The 9,447-nt window shown below is 26.5% G+C and overlaps 2 long non-coding RNA genes across 2 annotated transcripts; one reads left to right on the top strand and one right to left on the bottom strand.

The window, feature by feature from the left end:
* On the bottom strand, positions 1,356-3,079 carry LOC110270825. The gene is made up of 2 exons (XR_002360445.1): positions 2,807-3,079; positions 1,356-1,640 (listed from the first exon to the last, which is right to left on the bottom strand). It is a non-coding gene; the product is annotated as an uncharacterized LOC110270825 (long non-coding RNA).
* Positions 4,783-5,954, top strand: LOC107638397. The gene is made up of 2 exons (XR_001619796.2): positions 4,783-4,930; positions 5,689-5,954. It is a non-coding gene; the product is annotated as an uncharacterized LOC107638397 (long non-coding RNA).

The following is a 9,447-nucleotide window of genomic DNA, read 5'->3' as shown; positions in this document are numbered from 1 at the left end:
TATAAAACAATTTATATATATATATATATATAGTGAATAACTAGTTTTTATTAGAATTGTTACTAGTTGAAAAAATATAAGTGGATCTAGAGATATTAACATGAAAAACGAACGAGCTAAATGGTTTGATTTTGGAAGCGGTTTGATTTTTAATTGGTTTGATTTTATAAATGTTTTGATATTAGAAATGGTTTTTGATTTATTGAAAATGATTTGAAAGAGTTTGAGAAATGGTTTGGATGGGACCCGAGAAGGGTGGCAAAGTCCGAGTTTTATGGAAAATGTTGCCAAAATTTTTATAAAATCCGAGACTTTGTTTGAAATGTTATTTAGAAAAAGATTGGATTTGAGAAATTGTATCATTTGATTTTTGATTTATTAAGAAAATAGTTATGTTTCGAGTTTAATTCATTCAAAACAATGTATATGTTTTGAGTTTGATCTATTTAGAAAAGAATTATTTTATATTTAAATTATTTAAGAAAAGTATTATGTTTTAAGGTTGGTTTAAATATGAAAATGGTTTATGTTTTGAATTTGACTTCAGAATTTTATTCGGAGGAGTTTTAGTGAACTTTAAAAGTAATTGAATTTTGATTGAATGATTTCGTTTTAATTTGCAACGTCTTGGAAAAAGTTAAAGAATTAATTTTAAGGATGAAACTGGGATTGGTTTGGTTTTAAAATTGGTTCGAAACTTCTGATTTGTATGATTTGGTTTTGATTTGATTTATAAACTTTATTTGATTAAATTCAATTTAAAAAAACAATGATTGTTAAGTATTTCTAATGAACTTAGAAAATGAGATTGGTTGTCGTTCCCCTAAAATCTAGAGGCCTTGCTGAGGCGTTTAACTAATAAATGGTTTTTCTTTGTCTTCTGAAAGAAGAATTGGTTTAAGTGAAATTGTTTTAAAGGTTTTGGAGTATGTCACAAAGAGGTGGTTTTGGTTTTAAAAGAAAAAGAGAAGATAAATCGGCACGTGTGATTATGAGAATGATTGAAAGGTTACGAGAGGGTGACGGAAAATAAATAGTTATGGTGCCGATGTGAAAATGTTAAGCCGTGGGTTTTATATGTGAATGATTGTGTGGGGACCCCGTAAATATGGAATGGCTTCCAGGAGAAAGGGTCACATGCTTCAGCTGGAAAATCAGCGTCTACAAGTACTTGCAGATAGGGGTGTAATCGGTTCGGTTTGGTTCGGTTTTCGACCGAAAACCAACCGAACCAACCTGATCGGTCCTCTAATAATACCAACCATTCGGTTGGCTGCGGTTTGATCAATCGAACCGAACCGAACCGAACCAACTGCGGTTTGGTTCGGTCAGTTTTTTCGGTTTTTTTACACCTATTGATCAAAATTAAAATTATTATAAAATAAAATTTAAAACCTTCAATAAACTAGAATAACAAGAGTATATCACATCCAAATTTAATACAGATTCAACTTAATTAAATATAAAACAAAGACAACTAAAAATGTCTAGCAAAACTAACAAAAATAAACACACTTTGATCTAGAATGGGGCGGGGATTTGGTAAGCATGCCGCTGTCCGTTGAAGAACGTACCACAGACTCAACAATTTCACCCCCAACTTTAGGCGTCCGCTCATTGGGCACCTCATTGCTTGTTGGCTGCATATATATAAACAGAACAAAGAAAAATTAGTATTTTTAACTCATGAACAGCACCAAAAGTTTTGTTTCCAGCAACAAAACCACAACAGCTCATAAGCAGCTTATGAAAAATTAGCATTTTTAATTATATGCAGCCATATATATGCACTTATGCAGAACAAAACCATTGGATAACAACTTCAACATCTTGCACCAAACATATAGCCATATTTCAAAGTCTTAAACTAAAATCAAAGGGGCAATTAGTGTAGAGCCGGCACAAACATATACACTTATACACTATATTATAAATTGACCTTTGCAATGTGAAATATCAAATGTCACAATATTTCATGCCACAGTTGAAGCCTTCCTCAACTTGCAGTTCTGTTACATCTTAAAGACTTAAAAAGACACAATAAAAGTTCCAAAAGACCCCTAAACTAAGACTAAGGCATTAAATTATTAAGTAAGACAACTACCATGCATTCTTGTTATTAATAACTTCATAATAATATAATATGATACCATGAGTTAGAGCAAAGTCAATTAAGCAATCCACTTCTATGTATTAGAGCATCAATTCCATAAGTAATCTGCAGAATCTAGCATTATGATCTTAACAAGTTTTATAATCTGACTGCTCAAAGAATTGCATTTATTATTGGTTGCATATTTCACTATCAGTGATTTTTGGTATCAATATTAGTGTGGAAATGAGATACAAGAACTTGATTTTTAGGAATAAAAGATACAAAAACTTGATTTGATAAACATTCAACCAGAATTTGAGAGAAAATGAGATCAAGCACAATATCACTAAAAATCAAGCACAAACAGAATTTAAATCAAGCATAACATCACTAAAAATCCCACAAACAGAATTTCTAAAAACAGAACCACAAACATAATTTCTAAAAAACAATTATTCAGGTTAAATCAGGCACAATATCACTAAAAATCAAGCACAAACAGAATTTAAATCAAGCACAACATCACTAAAAATCCCACAAACAGAATTTCTAAAAACAGAACCACAAACAGAATTTCTAAAAAACAATTATTCAGGTTAAATCAGGCACAATATCACTAAAAATTCCACTAAATCAAGTACAAATATCACTAAAAATATTGCAGACTAGGAGAAATTACTGTAAAAAAAATAACCAACCACAAATTCTAACCTCTGAAGAAGACATTCTTCACTTGCTTTTTGCAGGAGAGGGCTTGGTGACAGGAGTGACGGCGACCCAGCGAGCAGCGACCAGCGACGGCGACCCTGCGACGGCTACGGATGAACGCCTTCGAGAAACGATTGGCGACTTCCTTGACGATGGACACTGGACAGCACTCTCTGGCTCCCTCGGGCTCTCTTTCTGTCAAGCATGGAGGTCGGAGGTGGTACCGTGGAAGAATGGGAGAGAGAAGTTTTTTGTGGGTGAATTGGGTGTAGCCGCGTAAAAGAAGAAGAAAACTAGGGTTGTGGCTAAGTGGCCCTTTTATACCTAGGTTAAAGGGCAACTTAGTAAAAATACACACCACTGAACCCCCATTATTCGGTTCGGTTAGGTTCGGTTCGGTTTCTGCCGATCCAACCGAAAATCGAACCGAACCGATCGGTTTAGTTCGAAAAAAACAAAAAAAAATCGATTTTTTCGGTTTTTCAATCGGTTGTTGTAAAATTCGGTTCGATTTTGTAATATTTTTCGGTCCGATTCGGTAATTTACACCCCTACTTGCAGAGGTCATGTCTCGTGGATGACAAATTTAGTATTGTAATTGTCGCAAAATTTGCTGGTAAAACGACGGTAATATACTAATATTCGACACTAAATCTAATGGTAAAATCGACAATAATTAATGTTTTCTTGTAATGTATTAACCAATCTTATCAAAAATGCTTTTCATAAATAAAATATAAATAACTAATTACTAACTAATCTTACAAATTTGATTTTCATAAATAAAAAACCCATGACTAAGACACACATAAATTAGATACATTATTAATTAAAAACATTTTATATGTATTTTTATTTTTTTAAATTAATAACAAATCTCATGATATTCATTAATTGTTAAAAAATATCATCCTAAATATATAATATTGTTCGCAAATAACGTTGAAAAGAGAGACGGATTGGATAAAGAATGAAGCCAAAACACACTACATTGACATACTATTGCTATGCATTTTAAAATAGTATAATACTATAATGTGCATTTTAAGATAATATAATAATAAATATTTATTATGACTTGACTGTCATTCAATTTCTCATTCTTATTTGAATGTAAAATAAATAAATAATTTGGATCTTTTTAATATTATTAATAATTTTACATACATAATTCATATAGTCAAATGACATAAATATGTATTGAAAAAGAATGAAAATGAATTTCCTTCATTAACCATCTGCAAAATATTGAGAAGAGTGCTAAAAAATTAGCAGATTTTTAGTCATTAATTAGTCATCATGAGTATTAAATATCGTTTTTCTTTAAAAGAATAACATTAAAGCTTAGTTGGATAAATTTTTTTGATAGAGAATATATATATATATTAGATAAATAAAAAATATTATATATTTATACTTTTAGCATTTAAAAGTAAAAAATACTCTTAAAAGTATTGAAAAGAAAAATTTTTATACCAAAATTTATTCTTATATTTATATCTTATATTTCATATTTTGAAACTTTGACAATATAATTAAAATGTCTTTTTTTTGTATATGTCGTTAAACAATCATTTAAAACTCAACTTTCATACAAATTAGCTCTTGATGATATTTATAGTTGAAAAAGTTCATTCAATTAGTGGAGTTATTATGAAAAAAACTAAAGCTAATTTTAAAAGAAGGAACACAAATGGATAGATAATATTCTTTCGAGTCGATCTCTAAGAAAGAACACCAATCTTATTTAAATTTAAAAATTGATCATTATAATGGACATCTAATATGAAGTTTTCAAATTGGCTATCAAGAGTCGAAAATTGAATAAAAAATTATTGTGGGGTCAAATTTAATAATTTAATGGAGACAAATAAATATTATTATTATATACTACTCAATAAAATTTCAAATTGTAGTAGGCCACACCCACATGAATGGATCCCTCCTTGATATAAGATTGTGCAACTATAAAAGCACACCAAAACAGTGTTGAAATACATTAGATAAATTCAAGAATTTATCGAAACAGCATTGATTTAATCTCTCAAAAAAAAAAAAAAATTAAGATGGCCGTCATGAACAACATAATTATCGTCATATTCCTCTTTCTTGCCCTGGCTTCTCAATGTAATTATTTTCAAATGCATGAATTTCTACTCTTTTTCTTTTTCTTTCTTTTTTCATTTTATTACGAACGCGAGAATTTTAAATTAGGTGTATAATAAAAATGAGCCATAATATAAAATATATGTTAGAATATAAAAAATATAAAATAATATGTATGTATATATATACAATTATAATTGATTTAAAAACTATTTTTATTACGACTACTGGTTTTAATTTAATTGTTGTTTTGGTACTAATATATAGGGGTGTTATCGGTTTGGTTCGGTTCGATTTTAGACCAAAAATCAACCGAACCGATATGTTCGATTCTTACAGACACACAACTATTCGGTTTGTTGTTTTTACAACAATCGAATCGAATCGAACCGAACCAACGGCGGTTTGGTTCGGTCAGTTTTTTCAGTTTTTAATTTCTAATGAGAAGAATATGAATCACAATAATTAGAGGTTTAAAATAGTCAATAAACTGAAATAATAAGAGTAAAACATTGAAATGGTTAGGGGGTTGAGGATTTTTGTTGTTAGGTTAAAGGCTAAAATGGTTAAAATATTGAAATGTACGCATATTTTCGGTTCGGTTCGGTTCGGTTCGAACCAATCGAAAACCGAATCGAACCGAACCGATCGGTTTTGTCAGAAAAAAATCGATTTTTTCGGTTTTCAAATCGGTTGTTGTACTTTTCAATTCGGTTTTGCGGTAATTTTTGGTCCAGTTCGATAACTTATACTCTACTAATATATATATATATCATCAGGTTATAGCCAGTGCGACCAGTTTCTTGATCTTCATCTTACGCAAAAACCAACAGGGGCTAAAGTACAAGGAAAGCCAGAGTGGCTAGTAAATATAAGCACCACATGTGCTGTATGTGATTTTCGGGAAGTAAGTATATTTTGCTTAGGATTTCAAACCGTGGAGCCTATAAATACATCAATTTTGGGCAAAGAGGAAAGAGGACTTTGTCTTGTTAATAATGGTCGACCTATTTCTAGATCGCATCCTGTTACCTTCAAATATGCATGGGACACCTCTTTTAATTTTCCTAATATAATTTCCAAGGCAAAAGTTGTTTGCTTTTGATTTTCTAATACTTAAACATCTCTTTGTATACTTATATCATGTAATTAAAGAATAAAAGTTTCGTACTAAGAAACAGAAATAAAAGTGAATAAATATTATATATGATATTATCTTATCTTTTGATACACTATTTTTTGTTTAATTACTCTGTTGGTCCTTATAGTTTCGTGAAATTTTTAATTAGGTCCCTATATTTTCTTTTTTAATTGGGTCTCTGCACCAATTTTTTTTTCAATTAAGTCATTTTTAGTAGTAATTAGCTTAATTTTATAGGGACTCAACTAAAAAAAAAGAATTGGTACAGAGACCTAAATAAAAGAAGAAAAAAAAAGTGTAGAGACCCAATAAAAAAAATTAGTACAAAAACTCAATTAAAAGAAAAAAAAAGTATAAGAACCTAGCTAATTGAAAATTTTGCGAAACTATAAGACCAGCAAAGTAATTAAACCACTATTTTTTATAATAGCATTTGAAAATTATCATTCTATATTCTACCTATGGTTTCAATACTATTAATATATTTAATTTAAGTTGTAAACAATAAATTGTATGTTTAATTTGTGATTTGATAAGTGTAACCTAAAATTATGGCTTTTACCTTTTATGCATAAATAAATTAAAAAATATTTAAGTTACCTGAATCTCCTAATTAAAATAAATTAATTACAAAAATGTATGTTTTTATAATATTATATAAATAATCTAGAATGATGTTATTTTGGTTTGTACACAGATAATGTTATAAGGTGGCACAATTTGTGTGTTAAAATTTTAATCATGTGTTAAAATTTTAACTCGTTTAATATATAAATTATCCAAAGATGTAATAATTTATATTTGTACATAAATAGTTTTTGGCGACGTCAAATTTGTGTGTAAAAATTTCAACTCGTTTAACATATATAACACGTAAATCTTGTCGAAAAGTTATGAGTCTTAAATGGATATAGATCGTAGTAAGCTTTTCCAATTTATATCCTGTGACTTATAGATAAAGACAAAAGTCCATCATCATATAAATAATTTTAAATAAGACATTTTTTGTATTTTTATTTTAAATATTTTGTGAAAAATAATAAAAATATATTAATTTATTTCTATTCTTACCTTTTCTTTATGAGATTCTATAAAAAAAATATTGGATATAATATATGTAACAAAAAAATAAAAAATTAGTTTAAATCAAAGCCTAATATTTGTTATATTTCTCTTCTTGTCTCATTCTTCAGTGACCGTTCTTGTTTACTAATATTTTTCTCTTGTACAATATATTTTTTAAGAATAATGTTATACTTTTAACCTTTTTATGAATAAAGTCCAACCAAATTAAATAATAAGACTTGAAATAATATTAATTATAATTAATTTTTGTTATGTTAGACTAACTTGGCTGAACTTAGTTAACAAAAAGATTTAAATATGTAACATTATAAAAAATATTAAATAAAATAGACAATATTTTTAATCTCTTGAAAATTTTTAACCAATCAATTATTCTCTGCTTAATTAATATTTAGAAGGAATAGATAATATTACCTCTATTTTGTAATGTTATCTTTCAATCAGATTTATGTAATAAAAAATTGAGCATTATAAATTATTTTAGAAAATATACCTAAATGAGTAAACTACTTATTATTTATCTCTCATATATTATTGATCAACTTAAAAATAGTAGTATATGAAGATTTTGTTTTGTATAAAATTTTACTAGCAATAATTAACGAGTTGAAAATTAAACACATAATTTGTGGCATTTTAGGATTATAACCTAAATAGTTACACCCTAAAATGACTTATGTGTTAAACGTGTTAAAATTTTAACACAAATTGTAAAATCTTAGGACTATTATATATAGGTGAATTCTACCCAACCTCCTCTAAAATAACATGTAAGTTACCCTTTATGATGTGTCACATTTTAATTGGTCATTACTTAACTATAGTTGGGTTATTTTGTAATTTATTATTTGATATTTGAAATTGTATAATTTCTTAAAATATTAAAATTCTACCCCATTAATTGAAGCACATTCTCACGCAATCTCTTTCTACAATGCATCATTTCTTAACGGGTCGTTGAATTCCCATGACTCGTAACTTCCCTGTTCTTCCCAGTATAGCCAACGCAGACTTCATTGCTATCTCTTGTCCTCTCACTCAATCCCCCCCCCCTTTTTTTTTTTGCCATGAATCACTCTTTACCAACATCAACATCATTAATGGTTAGTTCGGTTATTAAATTTTTTTATTAAAAAAATATATATTTATTTAATTACAAGATGGAATATATATTCATATTTAAAATATAATATAATAAAATAAATCTATTTAAAATACTTAAAAGTATAATTAAAATCATGAATATATAAATATAATAATAAAATTTGTACTCTAAACAAGTAAACATATTTTTTATCATACATAAATTATTTAAAAAATAAATATATTATTAAAATTAATAATACAAATTTAAAATAATAAAATCCAATTTTTTACTGTATTTGTTATAATATTTTTATTCTTTTAATTTACAATTTATTAGTACTTTATTATTTAATTAATGATTAAACAAAATATTTTTATAAAAAATTATGTTTTGTATTATCTTATAGAAGAGACCAATATAGTAGTTTAAAAAATAAAGTAAAAATGAAATTTTAAATAAAAAATATTTAATATTAAAATTTTTAAATATAAAAATAATTTGTATAAATATTTAAAAGATAAATATAAAATATATGCATAAAATAAATAAAACAGATAAAATGGAAGTACTCATGAGAAATAAATAATTATTTTTGTCTCCTTTATTTATTTTAAACATGTATTTTATATTTATATCCTGAATATCTATATAATTTGCTTTTGTATTTAAAAATTTTAATATTAACTATTTTTTATTTAAAATATCATTTTTACATTAATTTTTAAATTGGTATATTGGTCTCTTCTTTAAGATTATACAAAAAATATTTCTCATGAAAATAATTTGTTTAATCATTAATTAAATAATAAAATATTAATAAATTAAAAATTAAAAGAATAAAAATACTATAAAAATTACTTGTAAGAAAGTTGAATTTTATCATTTTAAATTTGTGTTATTAATTTTAACAATTTATATTTTTTTTAAATAATTTATGTATGATAAAAGATATGTTTACTTGTTTAGAGTACAAATTTTATTATTATATTTGTATATTCCTGATTTTAATTATACTTTTAAGTACTCTTAATAGATTTATTTTATTATATTATATTATATTTTACATATGAATATATATTCCATATATTATTTTTAATGAAAAAAATTTAATAACCAAACTAACCATTAATTATATTGGTAAGGAATGATCCATGGTAAAAAAAAAAAAAAAAAGATTGAGTGAGAGGACATGAGATAGCAATGAAGTCGTGCTGACTATACTGG

This window comes from Arachis ipaensis, chromosome B04 (assembly GCF_000816755.2).
Source record: "Arachis ipaensis cultivar K30076 chromosome B04, Araip1.1, whole genome shotgun sequence".
NCBI classification, from domain to species: domain Eukaryota; kingdom Viridiplantae; phylum Streptophyta; class Magnoliopsida; order Fabales; family Fabaceae; genus Arachis; species Arachis ipaensis.
Note: the sequence above shows the minus strand (reverse complement) of the source record. Positions and strands in the feature narration are given on the sequence as shown.